The sequence below is a fragment of the Mchenga conophoros genome, linkage group LG20, assembly GCF_057382185.1.
Source record: "Mchenga conophoros isolate Kocher_MC1m ecotype Shallow Benthic linkage group LG20, M_conophoros_male_GT1.1, whole genome shotgun sequence".
NCBI classification, from domain to species: domain Eukaryota; kingdom Metazoa; phylum Chordata; class Actinopteri; order Cichliformes; family Cichlidae; genus Mchenga; species Mchenga conophoros.
In genome coordinates this window covers 5,379,867-5,401,264 of record NC_140545.1, presented here as the reverse complement: position 1 = coordinate 5,401,264, position 21,398 = coordinate 5,379,867, and the positions used below count along the sequence as shown (strand labels likewise).

At 41.9% G+C, this 21,398-nt stretch overlaps 1 protein-coding gene across 3 annotated transcripts in view; it reads right to left on the bottom strand.

Annotated features, from left to right (window-relative positions):
- Nucleotides 1-21,398, bottom strand: part of casz1 (castor zinc finger 1) — a 167,985-nt gene that overhangs the window by 50,744 nt on the left and 95,843 nt on the right. The window lies entirely within an intron of this gene.

Sequence of the window (21,398 nt, the reverse complement as noted above, 5' to 3'; positions counted from 1 at the left end):
CATACATGCATTTTTAAAATTTCAATTATGCTATGCCCTTTTTTCTCAGAGAACTTGTATATTTTTCTATTTTATCAACTTTTTTCCTGCTATAAACCTTTTTTAAAAATTCGGAAGCATTATAAGAAGAAATTCATTTACCGATAGGCTTATTTATCAATATTAGAGTGCTGCTGTCTCTGCTGTATTTCTAATAGGAAGGATAGAGGGCACTGAAATAATTAGGCGACTTCTGCAACATCCTGAATGCCAAGGACAGGTGGATTAAAGTATTAAAACAATCGCATTTCAGTCTTGAAATAGTCCTGTGCACGACTCAGCACCATGCGCATCCGTTCAAGTTCAGCTGCCAGCTCCATATCGCCACAGGAGAGGGTTAGGGGGAAAAAAAAAGCCCAATCCCATTAGCTAGCGTACATCTCAGCAGACCTGCTGGAAACGTGAGCAAATCTCAGCGATGATTATCCGTCAGAGCTCTCAAATGATAATACATAATCGAACACTACAGGGTTTTTTCCCCCTCTGTAATCGTACAGCTAATTTGTGTTTCCCCATTTAGGTTAGAATCTGGTCGTTTCCAAATAAAAAAATAACAGACAAGATCGGCACAGCTGCCTCTGCGTCTCAGGATACATTAAAACTACTGTCCTCCAATTAGAGGGTAGAGCATGGAGTTTCCTACATTAGGTGAAGAAAATGATTTAAGTGAAAGTTAAGACACAAGACCACAATAAGGTCTACTTAGAGTGCAAAATTAATAAGGAAAGTGCTTTGTAGTGCTGTTTTACTCCTACATTGGGGGGAGCGATCCTCAATTTAATCAGGGGTGTTTAACTTAACTCTCTGCCTTCATAATAAGTATGACAGTACTGACAAAATTCAAAATTACTTCTCTGTAAAAATTGTAAAAAGCATTAAAGAGTCAAAATTTGCAGCGAACGCTAAACCAATAGATTTATTTTATCTGTAAAAATGGCTTTTAAAATGTAATTACTAGAAAATAAATGATACATTTTTTGTATTTCTATTTGTAATTATATTTAACCTGAACACAAGCACTTAAAATATCCCTTTTTAAGCAACTGGCAATATGTAAGGTGAGCCTTTGATAAAATCTAAGCCTCTTAGCCCACCTCCTACCATCTGTGGCCCTAATATACAGCTTGCGAATGAGAAAGAAAGCTGTAAGTGTCATCTAGTCTGTGACTTAGAGTAACAAAGTCAACCTGCTTTCACAGCCGTGCTGTGGAGGTGGAATGAACCTTCTGTGGCAGAAAACAAACAGGAAGCAGAAAAAGGAGTGGGGACAGAGTGAGCGAAAACTCTGCCCTTCAGTCTCTGCCCGGTAAAGGCACTCTTAACCAGGTCTGACAGCTAACAGCTCCTTGGCAATTGGGGTTAGTTAAAGGAAAAGAAGCTCAAGTTTTGTTGGGGCTTTGGCTTCATAGATGTTCAGGAGCTGCTGCCCACTGCAGCATCAAAGGGGATTATAGGGACAGGGCCATCTGCCATCGGTGCCAGAATAAGCGTGAGCCCTTTTATGTCTCCGTCTATGTTTGTGTGCCTGTGTGTGTTTGTGAAAGAAAGACAGAGAATCCCTCATGTCTATGTACTTTAACTTAAAGGGCAGTGCAGAGGTGTGGGGGTGCAGCCCTCAGACTAAAGGTTTCCATCTCACCGCTCAAGTTTTACCCTTTGAATCAGTGTTAGGACTCAGAGCAGGTTCTTCACCGTACACACCTGAAGTACAGGGATGAATCCACGTCCATCACGGCTCACTAAAAACAGATCTAATGGTGAACGGTCTCTCTTTTGTCACTCAGGCACAAAAACACAACTTGTTTTTTTGTTGTGGGTTTATTGGAACACACTGCCACCCTCGTTTCCCCCTTCACCTCTCTAATTTGTTTTGGGTCTTGTTCCCGGCCTCCGCCTGGGAATGTTTTCTGCTCAATAGTCTGCTACCTTTTAGCTGAGCCGCCCAGTGCTTGACCTACTGCCGACACTTATTTTCAGCACTCTAATTGTCGTTTAATCACATATCAACCTGTCATTTAAAGACCCCTTTTTTCAAGGGGGGATATTTGCATATATTGTAAAACTAATTCCAATCGAAAGCTCCAGTGACTGTGAAAGTCTCTCTCTTTTACTTTCACACCCGCCTAGACACAGTTAAGCACAGGAGAGCGCAAGACGCACACACACAGCGCAGTCTGCTGCATCTCACCTTAACAGACAAAAACACACATAGGCAGATGCCATACCTGATATTCTCATTTCAGGTGGTTTTATCACATTTGTTAACAGTGTGTGGTGACACGTAACATGTTAGAATAGGGACAGCGACAGGAGTGATTCGGAGCGCACGTACTCATGTGAGCCAAAGCGAAGGTGACAGTGAATGTATAGTGTTATAGAGGAATCAATTAGAGTTAATAATGTATCACTCCTCCAAATGTTGCATTCATTTGTTCACACTTAGATAAAGCTACTGCAAAATAGGTTGTGCCGGGTTTGCCTGGCAGACTACACTACATTTACATTATCACTCTTATACATCGAAGAGCCATGTTCCACTTGAGTGGTGGCGGTAGAGTGGAGGGGTGTGTGTGTGTGTGTGAGAGAGAGTGAATCGTGTTTTTCAGGCCCAAGGAATGCCAGTCCTCAAGAGATCACCCCCTCTAATTACAGAGTGGGAGAAAGACAGCTCTTTGTTCTACCTTTTATTACATTAATTGATAAAACAGAGCTAGGGTGGAGCCTTCTTATGGGGGGGAGGAGGAGCAAATGGGGCTGGGATGAACTGGGGGGGGGGGGGGGGTGTCCGTTGGGCAGATGAAGGTGGATGAGAGGCTTTTGGTACTGAGGTCTTATTTTCAGAGGGCTCCTAATCCCGTTAGGGGCCTCTATGGTGGCGCTCTGTCCTGGCACTGCTTTCCCACAGGAGGGCTGGAAGCAGGGGAAGCCTGTGGTGTGGTGGGTGACAGTCCCAACAGTGTTCACTGGGCCCAGACCTTAATTAACCATCTCTTCAGGGGGTACTGAGGGCCACAGTGAGAACCTATGCCACAAACACCAGCACCTTAAAGAGGAAGTGGCATCTCATCCACTGTGGAATTACTGGAAGCTCTGCAGACCTGTAATACGGACCCCATGCAGGTCAAATCCATAGAAATGTCGCAGAACATTAGCGGGGCTATTTTATGACTGGTTATTAGCCCAACACAAACTGCACAGTTGGTTGATATTTTTAATATCACAGCTATTCAATTATAGGCCTAATATTAAAAAAAGACCACAGTCTGAAACACCAAAGGAAAAATATTCTGAAATCAGGAGCGACTCAAAACATGATTTAGATATTATTACTTTTCGAAACTAACCAATCAATAAGTTTCATTTCTATTTGTGTGGGATTGGTCAATCTTATTTGTCAGCGGTTAAGTAGCTGTAACAGGCTTTGTCATGGCTGCAATCTGCTTCTGCTTGTTTAGGCTACCTGCACACAACACAGGCTGAGAAGCGCTGGTGCAGTGGCCAAATGGAGTCGGAATATGTTACAGAGGCAATTAAGCATGTTGGTGTGTGTGCACGCACACAACAGTGTCAGAGGTGCTAAGCTGGGCCAAACATGCCTCATTGAAATGTCCATCTTAAAACCACCCAAGTTTCTCATCTCCCCCCGCCCGCCCTCCGACAACCAAGATGCTTCAAGACTGTCAAAAGCATTTTCCACAAAGCTGAGGAGAGGCCAAGGAAAAAAAGAGGGACCTGCCACTGTCACATGCATGCCTGCGCGTGCACACGCACTCGCGAGGCTGTCAGGTAAATTAGATCTGAAAGCTGACAATTTCTGACCATATTTCCTTGATTATTTCAAACAAATGCACACCAGCCGCTCTAAGGAGATTAAAGTGACATAAAAGTCCCGAGTGGGAGGAGGGAGGGCAGAGAATCCAGGTCACCCCCATTTGTCCCCCTGCCTGACAGCAGCTATATCGCTATCCAATCCAATAAAAGTCCCCCCCTCCTTTTGCTTTAATTAATTTTACAGCTAGCTTGCTTAATTACTTTCAATCAAAATCCTCTTGCCATCACAAAATTAGAAATGGTTCAACTCCATTAGTCTAAATTCTTCATTTACATACACAAAGACTGTCAGCTCTTGCTAAGCAAACGGCCTCCTGCTTGATGAGATTGTTTTTTTCCACACACTCTATCACTCTCTCAGTTACACACACGCATGCGACTGTGGTGTTAATTTTTTTGAAAGGAGAAAAGTAGCATTAAATTATTTGAGCCCCCTACTTAAGACATTCCCTGCCTAATCAGGGTTCAGGTAAGCTGTCGTACACGTCACCCAAGGTTCTTCTATAACTGGCGAAACTCCGTGTCAAAAGAAAACTGTTTGACCTCGCACGAGCGCGGGAAAGCAGAGGAAAATAGACGCTTCACATAAGGGATAAGCTGAATTATTAAGGCAGCGTCCATGTAAATGAGGCTAAGTGGTCCCCAATAAATCTGCGTCCTTTGTGGCAGGGTATCACTAGACTGACCAGACTCTGGACACTAGTGACACAGTCGGCTGCCGTGAGCAAAGCAACTGGATTGTTCGCCAGGATGAGGGCCCGTGCCCTGCCTTGCTTCAACTTGGCACACAGGCATCCTCTCCATCACACACACACTGCCTAAGGCCTGCACATCATCAAGAATTAAGGACATGCAGATAGGGTTTGTGCATTGACCAAAGTGAAAACCCAGACACACAAGCACACCACCATGTGCGTGCACACACATACACACACGTGCACACGCTACTACTGCCATAATTAGGTCCTGAGATGAGGACATTAAACTGGTGTAATGCACTCACTGCAGCAGTACACTACCACAAAATATATCGACACTGAACCTAGATGCTCATCAGCGACACTTTCCTATTGCTTTTTCCCCCCTCTGTTCGCGTGCATGCTACTGAGCCTGCCCTGCGAAAAACCACACAATACAACAGTGTTTGATCTGCTGCACTCATATTATCTTATCTCACAAATGGTTTTCTTTTACAAAGGTAAAGACGTGCAGGGGGGGACACACTTTGAAATGAAAGAGGTGATGAAGAGACACTGTTCACAACTTAAAATAATTCCCAACTAGTAACCATTGGCTGGAACAAGTCAAAAGAAGAGAAGAAGAAGGGGTGTCATCCATAATGGCCTCGCAGACGGACTACAATGCAGGTCTGACCTGGCCTCTTTGCTCTGTGTCTGCAACCACCAGTTTTCCCTTGCCCTCTTTTACCATTACCCATTAACACTGTTAATTATCCAAATCCATCATTCTTGGGGTAAATGAAGACTGCCTCTTTAATTCAATTTAATAGGATCATTTTCCAACCCACATTCACTTTAGCCCCAGCTGCCCGCCTACTAGTCCCCCACTGTGTCTCTCTCTCTCCCCCCCCCCCCCCTTCCCCCCAATGTATCTGTGACTCCTTTGGCTGCATCTTCTATGGTCTGGCTCTCTACCATTGGTGGGAGGGGAGGGTGATGGGGGCTAAGGCTCGCTGGCAGTGATGGGCCGACGCGCTGTTGATCTCCCATGTCTTGTCTTGGCTCGGCTGGTGGCAAGCAGCAGTTCTGGGCTTCCAGTCTGCTGTGCACACTTCCTGCCTGCCGCACACAAACACCGACACACACACACAGAGGCTCAAAGTACCATCCATGTTCACCGGGGCTTAGCTAATCCTGTCACATCAGGCTAGGTTGGCTGAGTTGAGGCCTTTCTTCCACCCCGACTCAACACACACACGCACACACACACGACCACCACCACCTCCGTGCACCTCCCTGCTTTGCCACCACTTCTTCACTGACTCCTGTTACTCACTTTCTCTCTCTCTCTTAACCTTTGTTTCATTTAACAAGGTCACACTTGGCCAACTATGGCATGCAAGTGATGAGACGGGACAGCTGACGAATCTCTGAGTGTTCCTGTGCGATCTTATGGCTAATGACATCACAATATATTTTTATATTTCCATTTTTTTAAACAGCAAAAATACTGTGGTTTCTTTGCAAACAGACTGCATGCAACTTGCACTGCCATGCAATCTAATGGGTTTTAAAGAGGCCATCTAATGATGGCTGTTACAGTAAGAGACAGGCATGCATGTCACCTGTTGTGATGGCACGCCACCAAAATTTGTTTATAAAATATACAGGTCTCATTTTGTCTTTTCTTTCCTGTTGTACAGTGTGTGTAGTGGTATCTGTATCAAAACAGATTTTCCATGCAATTACAGCCATACCATGAGTGACTTCAGGCTGCGTATTGCATGGCTTCTCCAATTTTCCTAACTGAGAAGTGTCTGAAGCTTTTTTTTTAAACATCCATTAGAGTTTAAATAAAATAATACATCAAATACAGAAAATAAAGTACACGATTCCATGCTTGAAAAGAAACACTGAGTGCACGTTAACGCGCCACAAAGGCCATCCTTTGAATTCTCTGAAGAATTTGTTAAATATTAGCTCCTCTTATCCCATTATTCAGCGTGTGGGTAAATTTGCCCCCATTTCCACAGTACACCCCCCCCTTTATCCCCCGAGACTAAACACACTCAAACCCACACATACATATGCACACAGTGCTCCCTTTACAAGTTTCCCAGACAGAGACAGACTCTGGGAGAGTTTCAAATGATTTTAGCCATGATTTAATTTGGTTTGTTAAAGGGTGATGTCAGCACAATGGGAGACGAGCCTCTAAATCCACTACATTCACCCAAAACGCGCAGATGAGATAATCACTGGTGACGTCTACGAAAACACTTATTATATTTGCCCATCGCCTGGCTGAAGCTGTTAAAACTCATCAGCGTTATTCCCTTTTTTTTTTCTCTGGGAAAGAGAAAATAGCTCAACATATAGTCGAAACTGTCACCCCCTTTTAAAGAGACAGCGGCGACTCTGTTGTGGCTGCGGACAGAGTTTAGAAAAGACAGGACGGGCCCATCAGAGATCCATTCAATATTCAATTTGTTTGCACCCAATACTAATTACATAAAACATGCACCACTTTTTCCTTTTTTCTTTTCTGGTTCTACCGAGAACAACAATGTCAAGGAAGCTCCAAGTGTGTGGCTGCATGTATGCATTGCTTGTTAGAAATATGTAATAGTACCACGCAAGAAACTGCATGAATGAGTACTGCTGCTCCCTTAACTTGTCCACACATCTCGCAATGGCTTAGGGCTGGCAAGGTAGCGGGGGAGATAAGAAATGGATCAACGTGAGCCTTTCTCATAGCTTAATTTATTTTAAATCCAAGCCCTGTTTACACATGGCACACCGAGAGGCCTTGTCAGCTCTAACTAGCATTGAGATATTTAAAACCATTAACGCTGTACAGCGGCAGCCTGAACCTGTATGACACAAGCTGCTGCTGTATGAGGCAAAGCCAGAAGTCTAACTGCTACAGATTCCACTTTCAAACAAAGCGTAGCTACAAAACTCTTATCAGACACTCGGATATTATGATAATACCTCAACCTGCCTTTTTTTTTAATGTGAGGAAAAACGTAAAAACTACACATGCATTAAAAGGAGTTATTATTATTCCTAATTTAGTGTATATTTAGCACAGCGGCTAATCCCACAGAGGCAAGGGTCAGAATATGAAACGCACAGGCTATCTACCTCCCAACAGGATAGCCTCGTGGATCAGCAGTGGTAGCCATGTTGACCCGCCCAGTTATTAAAGAGGCTAATCTGTTCAACATGTCAATGTTAGCACTTTTAGCTGCGATTAATAAAAGAAGACCCCAAGAGTGCTGTGTGTGCTTTTTCAGTGCCCCAGGTTGTTTTCATTTGGTTTGTATTTTTAGTGGTTTTCGCTGTTTGGTAATTCAACAGTCCTCTTTTCTCCTATTAGCATAAACAGTGTAAATTATTAACTTTGTTAAAATAATTATAATCAGCCATGAATCCTTAGCTCTGTAGTACTTTTGTGTGTTTTTGCCCGCTTTCTGCCACTGGCAAAGACTCACAATGGCATTGCAGGCATCATTAAAGCGAATGTAACTTTATATTTTATAGATATGGAACAATGCGCACGCGATGCCTGACTTTGTGGCCGTTTCTTCTTAAAATGTATGGTCTGGTGGCTTTCACAGGCCAGCAGCAGCAGAACTGCTCTCTAACAGACTTGCTTTCTAAGTGCCTGGTGCTGTGTCTTAATTTGTAATCTAGTCAAACCAATTGTCCGCTAGCTAAAAAGGTCACCGAGACAATAGACTACACAGCCTCCCACAATGTAGAGAAAGCCCAGGGTGTCTTCTGTGGCTTTTTAACCAAAGATGTAATTAAGACACCTTCATCTTCCTGGGTGAGAAGGGCACCAACAAGCGTCTGCTGGAAACGCAGGAGGAACTCCACATTGCTGGAAACGGCAGATGTGAGACACAAGAAAAAGAAAAAAAAATCACTCGTCTCTAAAGTGGAGCGTCACCCCTGAAGACATCTGGTAAGGGTACCTGCTCGTGCAGTCAGTGTGTGATTTTATACATCGGGACGGCGACTGTGGCAAAGCAAGCTTGTTGGGAAAAACTGAGTAATGCAAAGCAACACAGGAGAGGCAGAGGGGGGACTTAAAGGACGTGATTTATCTGGGCTTGATTGCGTGTTAATCGAGGTTACGTGTATTAAGTGGAATCTAATTGGAACAGACACTGGCAGTCTGACAGATCGACATGATGCAGATGGATTGAGGGGGAGGCGGAGAAAGGGGGGAGCGAGGGAGACAGGGAAAGGGAGAGAGAGGCATAGTGCAGTTGAGAAGAGAGGAAAACAGAGGCAAATAAACGTATCATTTTGTTCCTTTACGTGGCCAAACACCAAGAGTTTTATGATACCCAACATTAAAAGAGAGCCTCTGAAACCGTCCAACCATATAAGCGAAGACACGTCTCACGTGCGTGTCGTGATTGGCGGCTGATGAAACGTGTAGAGGAGGACACACACGAGTGAGATTTTGAGTGACAGGACACAGCACTGGAATCCGCCCTCCCCCCTGCAGTTGCCACAAACAGTCATTTCTGCTTTATTGGAAATGAGAGAAAAAAAAAATACCCCTCCTAAAAAAACTCGAGGTAAAGAGGTCGAGTGACAGCTGCCGGAAAATTTCCCACCTCGACGAGGGGACGAGCAACTGTTCCACCGGTTCTTATGACTCTTTGCTTCCCCCTGACAGGCGACAACTGTTTCGAAGGCCCTCTCCCCAAATCTGAGGCTGAATGACGCTTTCAGTGTTACCAGAGTAAAAAAGAGGACCACCTGTTAAGGTCAAGCAACTGCTAACTCACAGCCAGTGGGAGGGGATAGTGAAAAGGGTCCAAAAAGACAAGAAAAAGACTCGGAGCTGAACATACAGTGTTGCACTGAGACAGCTTCTATTGTGGCGTTCCTCTGAATTGGTCAGTGTGGCTATAATTGGTAACGAAGGGATACAAAGTGTGAGTGACAAGAGAGGCCTCAAAGCAGCAAATGGCCCAGGAGCAAAAATGACTGTCACAGCGTCATTATCTAAATCAGGGTTAAAAATACAGTAGTTCCCAACAAAGGGGTCACTTCTACTGATATGTGTGTGTTTAAAGAAACTAAAACTGGACGTAAGAGGAAGACATACAAGGAGAAACGACAAAGCGGGCAACTATGGGCATAATTCAGGGGAGGTTTGCAGGACGCTACAGCACTCGAAACTTCACTCATCAACACAAAATGCCTAAATTGTTCTCGACGTGATCCCGTCATAGCAAAGAGACAGGGGAGTTGTTTCGGTCATCCGTTGATTTGATCCATTATGACTGTTACACTAATGGCATTAATAAGGGCAAAATTGCTATTTTGAAACAGAATTTTCATCCTCTTCATTTGGCTAACCTTATCGCCTCTCTACTCTTCCTACATGGAAGCCGGTGACTGTGACTGTGCGTGTGTGTTCGTGAGTGCGTCTCTGCCCCCACCATGTAATGGCTATAAGGTCATCTCTATTTTCCAGGCTTGGTGTACAATGTCGTTGGATTGCAACATTTTGCATGGTTAAAAACAACAAAACGAGCTTTGATATTTGACTCCCTGCTATTTTCGATATGTGGCCCAAACCTCATTTAACGGCATCACAGTGTATGTTTGAAAAAGTTGCAAAACTAAGTCGTGTTTGCCTAAACATTCAAAAGGACGACACTGTCTTACAGTGAGCGCATTTGAAACCGGCTTTTAAAAAGTACATTAAAATGATCGTGTCCTTGAAGGGTGCATTTAATTTACTGTAAACTTCATTGTATCAGTACACAGAATGCGTGGGCATGTTTTCTGCCTATTTGTGCTGAATGTCAGTACTTGTGGTACTTGTGTGTATGTTCAGCCCTCATCGGCCTCTAACATTGAGAGGAATGACACTCTGTGATCAAGGACATGAATTGCTCATTGATTTTTAGGGGCCAGCTTAACTATCCATTCCAATTGATTTTTAGCTTTGCTGGGTGTGCGAGTTATGGCAGTTTTAATGTATCATCTGTATGTGTACTCATCACCCTCTGCAAGAGGATTTACAATAGTCTGCGGATAATGCATATACAGCACCATGTGCAAACGTGGGACAGGGACTTTATCCTTTTCTGCTGCTTTTTCTTTTTATTATTATAAATTCCAAGAAGCAGAAACCATAAAACCATATTTTTATAATAGGTGGAAAAAAAGAATCACCTTGGTTATTATCTGCTCCAGGACTTAGTAAATGATCTATTGGGAATATACAGCATTGTTTTTTATCTTGATACATTCATGGAAAATAAAACCAAAGCGTGTGAATGAACTGTAATCCTCTTTAATGCTAATCAGTGTTGTTTAGAGCGTTCATGTCAGCTTTCACTTCCACATAGCCACAGTAACCAGAAAAAGAGTTGAAATTGCAAATGGACTCATGCTCTACAAACAGAAGCACTATGGCTTTGCCACAAACCATCACCATGAAAAAAATTTAGTACATTTTTTTACTAAATTTTAAAATATATATACATATATATATATATATATACACACATATTATATATATATATATATACATACATATTATATATACATACATATATATATATACATACATATATATATATACATACATATATATATATATACATATATATATATATACATATACACATATATATATATACACATATATATATATACACATATATATATATATATATATATATACACACATATATATATATATATATATATATACACATATATATATATATATATATACACATATATATATATATATATATATATATATATATATATATATATATATATATATACATATATATATATATATATATATATATATATATATATATACATATATATATATATATATATATATATATATATATATATATATATATATATATATATATATATATATATACATATATATATATATATATATATATATATATATACACACACACACATATATACATATATATGTATGTTTGACACTATTTTAGTTCTTTACATTTAGAAGGCGGTTGTCAAAAGAAAAACAAAAAAAAACCTCACATTACCACGAATTAACAATTCATATAAACTATTAATAATCAATGATTTGGTGATGTAAGAGACAAAGTCAGAGCAATGTGATCCAAAAGGCAGTCTAAAGTCATCTGTCAGGTAGAAAGTCATTAAAATAGGGGCTCGTTTTCCTGTACCAAGCTTAGGTTTCACTGAGGCAGGGATACATTTCTATTCTTCAGCAAAAGGCTGCGCGCTCTCATATGATATCATCTCTTTCAGAACATTACTCTCAGTGGCTTGTCTTTTTTGTCTTTTGTGTTTTTCTTCAATTCAAATTGCCCTTTTTTCCAAATGGTTTTGGGTGAAGCAGGCCTCTGTGTGAGGTAACTGCCTTTTGTTCAGTGAAAAGGACTGCATAAAGCACACTTTACTCCATGCTTTAAAAAAACAAGCCTGCTTAATTAATGTTTTACAAGTGCTGCTGTATTCTTAGTAAAAAAAAAAAAAAAAAAAGCCTCTATCAAAGCCGGCAGGTTCAGATTACGTACCCTAATTGAAATTCTGAATTTCTAAGCCAACTTCTTTTTTCCCTGCTCCCGCTCTTTCTCCCTGCACACACAATAAAGCCTAGTGTTTTGTAGTCCACAAATGACATCAAATCATCTAAGTAATATGGGCTTTTCTTTTTTTTTTCCTGTATTCTCATGTTCTGGTAGTGGGTTCATGAGACAGCTTAATAAAGCAGTAAATGCTTGGGGAAGCCTGAGAGCCTACTGTGTACGGGTGTATGTGTGTGTGTACCCATGTGCACACGCGTGCTCTTGTGTTTTACCTCCACCAGGGACCTCAAAGCAGAAGGCAAAGCCTGGTTCCACACACTCAAGCAGATTTTCCAAAAGAATAAAGCAAGAATAAAGCCGGAGAACAAAAGAGAATGACTAATACAGAAACCAAAGCCAAAAGTAAGACACTTATCTCATGGGTTGACATTCATAGAGCCCATATTAATGCAGTCTGAGCTAAATGAATACAGCATAATTTACAGGTTATACATGCATTAGGTGCTGGAGGAAGGCAAGCTGTGTGAACAGCTGCAGGTGTGGGAGCAGCCAGGCTGAGGCTGAGTTTGGACAAGCATCACAGACACCAAATGGCACAATAGAGGAAACATAGGTTTCTATGTGCTGGTGACAATGATCTAAGATGTAGTTGGAGACTGACTCCACAGGGACATGGGGGGGAAAATGCTTTTTGCTCAGCTCGCAGCATATATGCACAAACATTTGTTTCAAAGGGAAAATTTCAACTTTTCCTACCATCACTGATTATCTGGCAGGTAAGTGTAGCAGGTGATTACATAAATTACAGAGTTTAAAAAAATGTCATCCCTGATAACCTTTGTTCTAAGTTAATCATTGCAGCAAAAGAAAATTGCTTCTCTCCTCTTTTATATTTACCCAAACTCCCCCTCTTTCAGCGGGGTATTATTTTATTGGCTTGTTTTGCAAGCATTATAACTTTGCATTCTTCTCCCAAGGTCAGTTTCTACTGTGCCACAAGGACTATTTACACATGGGGCTTTTTCAGGTCAGTTCCATTGTATTTACATCAAATAATTTTTGATAAGGGATGTAAAAGACCTATAAACCCAACATCATAAACAGGAGAGGTGTAGCTGAAATAAGGACAAAAGATCAACGGCTGAATTTTTCCTTATCTTAGACACGTTGATATTTTTGAGTCAACTCTCGTCACTCCCTCACCAACCCCCGCTTCGCTCTCTCTCCCTCCGCTGAGTGGGAGCGTGGACTTGTTAGATTTAGTCCAATGGCTTCCCAGTGCGGCCAGCGAGCGAGCTCTTGTTTCATAGAGAAGCAGCTCCCCTGTTATCTCCCTAGCACTATAATCACTTAACAAAGACTTGGGCATTTGCACAAATTAAAACATCAATAATGCATAAGTGCTTTTCAGTTTTGAGCTATAGTGTCCCCGTATTGGGATGAAATACCCCCTCAGTCAGTGGAAAAACTTCTAGCTCGCCATCTTCCGTCGCACAAACGACTTAGAGAAGCCACAGTCCCGCTTTGAGCAACAGCCCCTCCTTTGCTTAAACTTGAGGCTAAAGCTGCGGCGAACAGTTGGGATCTGCTTTGGTAACGGGACAAAATGGCTGGGCTGAGTGGGACGCGGAAGTTGTTTTAAAGCGAGAGGCAGTAAGTGGTGGTGGTGCATCAATGCAAACAGGCAACACCCTTGAGTGGCGCAGCGTGGCATCCTTCCATAAACAACACCACCGCCATGTCTCCGACATTTATGATTTGTGGTCAGAATGGCAACGCAGGCCTGATTCTAATCCAAGTCTGCATGTTTGCCCTATCCTTACATGGCTAAATCTGCCCGACCTACTCTCTTATTTTCCCAGATGAAAACACCAGACGTTTCATATGGCTGTCAGGGAGCTTTGCTTAAAACAAGTTATATGAGAACATTACACTTGGACAAGGGAAGGGAAGGGCGGGAGCATCATGGGAAAGAAACTAAGTAACACTTTGTACCAGGATGCTGTTCGGGCTACTGTTTAATTTGAGAAGAAAACCTCCTTCATGTTTATCACTGCAGTTGCGACTCGGTTGCGCTGACTATGGAGGAGTTAAGTATCATTATTGGACTAGTAAATCCATGACCAGTACCATTCCAACACCAATTGAGGACGAGCCATTCTATACAGATGGCCTCAAGGACAATTAGCAGTAATGATTGGTTGCCACATAAATGAGGGGAATTCTATTTGCTGGTGCACTTGCGGATGATCACAGACCAAATGCCTCTGACAATAATATGGATGGCTGCTTTAGACTTACTTGTAAATGCTGGTTAAATATACAGCAGAGCCGGAAAAAAAAAACAGTCGTTTCTGCGGCGTCTGACTGTCTCTCTAATATTGAAGTAATACACGGCAAAGGAAGGTTAAACTTCACCCGTTTTGCAGACTTCCCACTCTGATGAAAAATAAAGAGATGAGACAAAATAACACAGTGATCTAAAATATTATCTCTTCAATCATACCCTTTTCCCCCGATATCTTCATCCCCCCCTCGCCCCTCCCTTCTCTGTCAGTTAGTCTGGCAAACAATCCCCTTGTTAGCAAACTGTTAAGACAGCCGCTTGGTACACAAATTGCGCTCGACCAAGCGAATTTGTTTTGCAAGGGTGACCTGTTTAATCATCTCATTTTCTTTGGCGGACATTTATTCATCTGGTTTCCACGGTTACAGAGAACATTAAGGGGCTACAGTAATAAGGCTGGAGAGTCAAACAGGTAATAAAAAAATTAACGCCATTTTCCAGCAGCCGAGGACAGTGGGTGAAATGAATCAAGGGAGAGGGGAGAGGAGCAGCGGGGGGAGCGGGGGTGGGTGGGGTGAGTGTTGAAGAGGGAGGGAGGCGGGGGAGGGAGGCGGGGGAGGGGGGGGGCTCCAATATTGTCCAAACAATAAGCCTTAGCGGTTATTTTACTCTGTAGATCAGGTGGTGCTGTTATGGACATGACACTTTGGGCACAGAGCAGGAGAGATAAAGCTTTTAACGTGGCCCTGCTCCTTTTTTTTATTGTCATTTAGCGATTACATATCAGAACAATTAAAAGTTAGCCCAAGATATCTATTAACTTTGCTCTTTTTTTATTTCTCCTGCGCTCGAGAGGCTAGATAATTTGCACTTTTGGCAGCGCAACGTGTCAATAACATGCAAGGGGACAGCATGACATTTAAAAGCCCTGGTGAGAAACGCTTCGCAGTCCTCCCGAGTTGAATGATGTTTTCTTCTATTGTCGTCTGAAAAAAACAAAGCAAAGCAAAACTGAGAAACGGCAGAAGAAAACAAGAAAACAACCTTGAAGATTATGGAGTTTATTGCTCTCAGACTGACAGTGATCTACACACAAATTGAGAGAGTCCAGTTTCTGGCCAAATATAGAAAATTCCGGTACAATAGGGGGAACAGGTGCTGAGGGCCCACAGAAAGTGACGAAGCCCAAGAGCTGGGTAGCTGCTGAATGCCAAATAAGGCAGTGAGACACGTTGCACCAAAGCACCAAACACCCTACTGTAATGTCATTTTCTAAGTCTGATGACTGTCAACAATTCTCCCTCTGACTGTATTCCCTATACGCGAGCGTGCTGCTTCGGACAGTTTCCCCACTTTAATAATAACCGAACAAGCGAAAACAGGCAACAATTTTTATGCATTACTCATTTCTCCACTCCTTCCAAAACTATTTCTAATTGACAGCACGGCTTTGGCACTCCTAAAATATGTACAAAACGTCTCAACCTAACCCTTCATCATTTAAATTGTCTGGTTTAACCTGTATTTGGGCATTTTGCGACTCTGCCAACACCCTTGTGAGAAACAAACCAAAATGAATTCTTTTCTTTGTTTGCTGTCGTGTTACTTGTACATTGTTGCCCGGGTGGCTCCGGTGCGACTGAGGTTGGGAGAGGGAAGCACGACTGCTGGCAGGCAACATCTCTCCGGAGAGGGAGGGGAAAAAAGAGATGTCAGCCGACCCGGTCTCGCACACGTGCGCGCGCGCACCACACACACAAACACACACAAACGTAGGATACGCACTCTAACATCAAACATACACCGCTCGCGTGTCACAAGGAGCGCTCTCCCCTCTTCGCTCCTCCCCGAGGCAGGAGCCTGGAGAAACACACTCTCGTCATACATGCAGGGTGAAATCCCCTGAAGGCGATACAGAATGGACAGAAAAAAGGCTAAGCTGTGACTACGGGACTGCCAACTGTTCTGCTAACAGCCTCTTAACAGGTGTGGACTCTAGAATCATGTAATCCTATCAAGTTACCCAGCAAAAAAAAAAGAAAAAGAAAGAAAGAAATCCGGCAAACTGCATACTCCTGAACTCCTCTCCCCCTCTCCTTCCCCCTCTCTTTCTGTTGTGACAGAAATGAACAGCTGGGCTTCAGATTTATCATGTACAGACAGTAATTATTGCTGGTGCTGCTTGCTACTGACCCAAGTGAATAGAATGTCACATGAAAACACACGCGCGCAGCAGAAGGGGAGCTGGATTCGAGGGGTGCCGGGTTGGGGACCGTGCGGAAGATGCGTCGGTGACACAAAAGACAGAGCAGGGCAGTGTTTAAACGTCACTACGCTTCTGTTTGCAGTCAATTATGGTTGAGGACAGGAGTATTGGCTGTGTAACCCGGCAGAGCAAACATTTTGTTGCTCGCAGTGAAGGTGACGGGAAAAAAAAAAGGTTCAATGTTTGTTCCTGTTTTGTTTGTTTTTTTCTTTTCTTTTCCTCCAATCAAAAATAAAATCAGAGATATCCCGGCAGGCCCAGAATTCCTGTCAAGAGAAAGGTGACAGAAAACTGAAACTGAGAGAACTGAGAGATAAACTCAACACTAAAAAGCAGCAGCAAGGTGTGAAGACCAATTTGTTTCAGCACCTACTATTCTCTATATGCTTTGCTTTTCCGTACATGTATGACTGACTAAACTTGCCAACAATTTTACTCAGTGGTAAATATATATATATATGTAAAGGAAAACAATTGATACTGGCCTATGCAAAGTATTTCTTTTACTATCTCAAACCAGTCTGACCCCACCTGCTGTATGTATACCAGAGATAAGAGGGTAAGGAGATAGACAATTAATCTATTACCCATGTCAATCACTGTCCTTGTCATTAGATAGTTAACCCCACGTTTGCTGACTGCTTTCACACACATTCAGCTGGAAGTTGCGGTCCGCCACATTCCATGCCCACTAACCTACGTACGGCCTGCTTCACACCTTAAAGACCCCCTGCCACATTTAAAGGGATTAGTCACCACATTTTGTGCCGGCTTAATCTCTCTTTCAGCTGGCCTAATAAGTGCGCCCCGATAAGCGAAGCATGCAAATTCATTCATGGCCAGTGGAGACCATGCTTTCAGACAAATGCGCCAAAGTCTTGCACTCTGCTAATTACCTCTTCATTTTCCCCGTTTTCCCCTCTTATATAGCATATCAACAAGCAGAGATTATTCTACTCCCTCGCTTTGCATGAAATTATAATTTCATATGTAAGATTAGGGGGGGAAAAAAGTTACTGGATGCATCTCTCCTGAATCTGCTGCGCACCAGAATACATGACACGGCACATTCAGCTGAGAGATAAAAAAAGAAAAGAAAAAAGATTTATTTTCTCCTGGTTATGATGATAAAAATGTGTGTGAGGGGGGGAAATATTAAAAACTATTTTTTTTCTTTTATGTGCTTTTCTAATTTACAGTATAATTTATAAGTGACTGCCTTCCATTTTGAGGGAACATAATTACGAAGGATATTTCAGGATTTCCACTACTCCTATTCTGAGTACAGCAGCTTCACAAACACGCAATATCCGTGACAATAAAAACTTAGCAAGTTATGTTTTAGATAATAAAGGCAATGAAGACCCAAGGTGCAACCTGTTTATCATTCTGGAATATTTCTTCACCAAGTATTAATTAGGCCATTACTCCAGATTGGTGACGGGGAGCTTTGAGGTTTTAATTAGGTGCTGGCCACTGCATGAGTGCACAGGAGTGAAGAAAGGGGGTGGTGATGCCACTTGCCTTACTCCTGGCCCATATCAAGTAGCCCTGAACACTTTGGCTACTGCGGCAAGATGCATAGCAGCCCACGTGCATCTGGAGTTTATTTGATCATTTGATCTCTGATGTTTCCTCTTCCTGTCGGTGAAGGCAAAAAAAAAAAAAAAAAAAAAAGGCCAGTTGGTGTGATTTGTGTATTAAAAGATGGGGGTTAAGGTAATTATGGTGTTGGGTGGTTTGTGTCTGGTGACTGGGCACAGGCTCAATCAGGACTCAGCTGTCCCTCTCTTTTTCTTCACCCCCCCACCCTTACACACACACACACACTCACACACACACACACACACACACACCAGCGTGCACGTGCACACACACACTCACACACACACACACTTCCCTGCCCTTGTCTGCTGTCTGTGTCCCCCCTTCTCTACCCCTGCCACTCTGCTAAAACCAGGGATAACGCACACAGCCTCGCATAACATCAATCAAATACCGAGAGCGGACCATAAAACTACACAAACACTATACGCTGCCATTAACTACTGCATGTGACACTTTGTAAAATAGAGAAAATGAATTTGAAGATCTAAAAAGAATTAAAGGGTAAGGAAAAATAAAAGGGGTTTGTTGTTTTAAAGTTTTTTTTAAATAAACAGTAAAATGCTAAAATAAAATATCTTCATTTTTAACATTGAGAAGAAAACAAAACAGATGCCGTTTAAAAAAAACCCTAAACAACACACATCTATTTCTAAATTCAGTAGCAGAGAGTGAGGTCTCATTACATTCAAATAACATAAGTGAACAATAAGAAAAATCTCACATTTTGGTATAATTTTAAACATTTATTAAATAAATAAATGTGCAGAATGCGAGTGTTTTTCCTCGGTTGACAAGGCGATACTAATCACCTCGTTGCTGAGAAGCACTCTTCCCTGACAAGGCTCCTTAGAATACAAGGATCCCCCAGGAGAAATCGGCACGAAAGAGGTTAAAGACAATGACTCGCGTTTTTTCCCTCCAAACGTCTCCCTGTTAAATTTATTTCAAAACTCTGTTAATCTGCTGTACACAACATTTCCATTAGCATAGCCCGGCCCCCTAATAAAAATTCCAGCTAGTTTAATTAAAAAATGTAAATTTACTGTCATCCAAGGAGCTGCAGAAATAGGAGTGCAACAGCATATTTTATTGCTTAAGACATCAAATTGATTCGGGTTATTGCTAAATTGTGATAAAAGGTTATTGAGGGCCTTCAGACCTGGGCTTGTTTTTTTCTCCCTCATTTCATCCTAGTTTTGTGGAGGGCCGTAAACGATGGAGAGGGCCACAAAGGGTTAATGAGACGACTCAGTGAGGGAGAAGGCAATCAACATTATGACTCATAAGAGGGGAGAAAAACATTTTCCAAGCTGACGAAAAGTTTGAAATTAGGGTGTGTCACAATAACAGTTGAACTTGTTTGTTGTTATTTCAAACGATAATGCAGGACACCTTAAATAACCAGACATAATAACCGAGCTCTCTCCTGTCTGCCTCTCCTGAGTGTTTGTGAAACCCTGTGGTCACAGTGGTCTACTATACAGTCTGTCAGCGTTTTATTTGATAAGGCAAAAAACATCTTTAATTTACATTAATCCTGCGATGCACAAGTCAAAGCCGATGTCGTGCCAAAAGTGTCTGAAGTGCAACGCAGCGCCGTGAAAAAGGAGAAAAGAAAAAAAAAAAGAAGAGGATGAAAATAAAAACAGACATAACTGACAAACATATTAAAAATAACAGCCTCGTGCAAAGCTCGCTCGAAATATGACTTGCGTAGTTTTTTTTTTTCAGGGAATATTTTAAAAAAGACCAAAAAAAGAATAAATATATTTTCACGGTAACCTTTCTGTAATTTACAACACTGACATCAGTTTAAAAATACCCTACTCAAAAAAAAAATACCACAACGTCTGCTAAATATTTTCACACCAAGTGAGTTTAAAATAAGGCATTTTAAAAATAGGGTCGATAAGACTGATCAAAGAGGACCGATTAAGTCTAAAAGAACTTGATGTACAGTTACCGAGCAGTAACATGTATATGTGGTAATAATGAAATATACTGAGAGTATTATTACACACACACACACACACACACACACACACACACACACACACACACACAATGAAAGGAAGACACCACTTGGTGTGCAAGCGAATGGAAAACACACGAGAACACACTGCACGCGCAAAACAGAAAGAACTAAATGTGACCATAAAATGTGACTTCTTTTAAATCCCACTAAAAAAAACCCGTCTTATAAGTGGTGAGGAGAGTGACGCTTACACGTATAATCCAGTTACAACACAACAAGTTTATCTTTCTAAAAGTACGCACAGAATCACTGATGTTAACCTGGCAGCTACAGGTTTTTATAAAAAAAACCTGCCTCACAGGTGTGTGTGTGTGTATAGAAAGGGAAATGAATCAGAATCATCGTATGAAAGCACTCAAACGAATGGATCGTTTGGTTACAGTTTTACCTCACCTCTAATGCTTTTAATTTATCTGTTTAATGCATGAAAATAGCCTGTGCACTGTATGTACACTATTTAGAAGTACCTGGCAAGGTGTTAACACTGCTGCTGTTCCCTTTACATGTGGAAAACATAAGCAACACAACAGTTTGTTTGCTTTGTCCCCTTAGCAACAAACCCTTAGGCCATTCAGGTTACCCTAATGGCATTGCCAGCTCCTGCGTGTGTGCCAAACCAATATCTTTATTTCTAGACTCAAACTGTGACTTATCAAAATAAGAAAAAAAAGTATAGCTGAAAGAAAGAACTAATAAGCAAGAGAAGAAGAAACAAAAACAGGCTGACAGGGAGTTGTGCCGCTCTCTAGAAGAGAGACGTACTCTGTCAAGAGAAAATGAAACTTGCTGTGTGAACTTTCCTCACATGTGTACTGAATGTAACACAGTGTCATGAAGCGTGTGCTGAGGAAACAGGCAATCATATTTGATACTGCAGTCACCTTTGGGCACTGTCAAAGAGCTATAAATAATGGTGTCGCAACACTTGGGTATACGTACGAGCTGGCACATAGTTTAATCATGAACAACTTCCCCTCTCTGTATATTTAGTCAGAGATAAAGGCACACCTTAAACTGTCAGCTAATAAAACACATCTGACAAAGACAGAAAAGAAGA